This window comes from Trachypithecus francoisi, unplaced genomic scaffold, assembly GCF_009764315.1.
Source record: "Trachypithecus francoisi isolate TF-2019V2 unplaced genomic scaffold, Tfra_2.0 Lachesis_group17, whole genome shotgun sequence".
In the NCBI taxonomy this organism is placed as follows: domain Eukaryota; kingdom Metazoa; phylum Chordata; class Mammalia; order Primates; family Cercopithecidae; genus Trachypithecus; species Trachypithecus francoisi.
This window is the reverse complement of record NW_022681462.1, coordinates 41,497,043-41,497,989: the sequence shown is the minus strand read 5'-3', so window position 1 is coordinate 41,497,989 and position 947 is coordinate 41,497,043. Positions and strand designations below refer to the sequence as shown.

The 947-nt window shown below is 45.7% G+C and overlaps 1 pseudogene; it reads right to left on the bottom strand.

Moving 5' to 3' along the window:
- Positions 1-471: 471 nt before the first annotated feature.
- LOC117063179 lies at positions 472-568 on the bottom strand (annotated as a pseudogene).
- Positions 569-947: the final 379 nt, after the last annotated feature.

The following is a 947-nucleotide window of genomic DNA, read 5'->3' as shown; positions in this document are numbered from 1 at the left end:
CCTGTATTGCTAGCACTTTGGAAGGCTGAGGCTGGAGGATTGCTTGAGGCTGGGAGTTCAAGACCAGCCTGGGCAACACAGTGAACCCCTGTCTCTACAAAAATAAAGACATAGGAAAAAATTACAAAATTGTATTGAGAGAAATGAGTCCTAAATAACACAGCAAGACCCTGTCTCTACAAAAATACAAATAAATTAGCCAGCCTGGGCATATAGTAAGACCTCGCCTCTACAAAAAATAAGCCAGATGTGATAGAGTGTAACAGTGGTCCCAGCTACTTGGGGCAGTGGGGGGGTGTGGGGGGTGTGGACAGCGGGTGATGGTGGTGGCTGAGGTAGAAGGCTGCAGTTCTAGTTCTTGTATTATCTAGTGTGATATCTGCGATACATACACTCCTCCTTAACTGAGGCAATTAAAGACAAGGTGTCACAGATCACTAAACACTATAGTTGTGCCACTGCACTCTAGCACATCTGGATATGCTGAGGTCATAACAAGGCTTGAGGAGGCATATCTCACACGTGCTTTTGAAAATCTAATCATCATGCTTACGAGCTACAAAAGAATTGGAGGCAACATTTTAAAAATACTTTTTCAGGCCAGGTGCTGTGGTTCACACCTGTAATCCCAGCACTTTGGAAGGCCCAAGTGGGTGGATCATCTGAGGTCAGGAGTTAGAGACCAGCCTGGCCAACATGGTGAAACCCTGTCTCTACAAAATACAAAAATTAGCCGGGTGTGGTGGTGTACGCCTATAGGCCCAGCTACTCAGGAGGCTGAGACAGGAGAATCACTTGAGCTCAGGAGGTGGAGGTTGCAGTGAGCCGAGCTCATGCCACTGCACTCCACCTGGGGGACAGAGTGAGACTCTATTTTAAAATAAAATAAAAGCACTTTTTCAAAGACATGGCTACTCTTCAGATGCTTGTATTTTTAGGGTATGTGT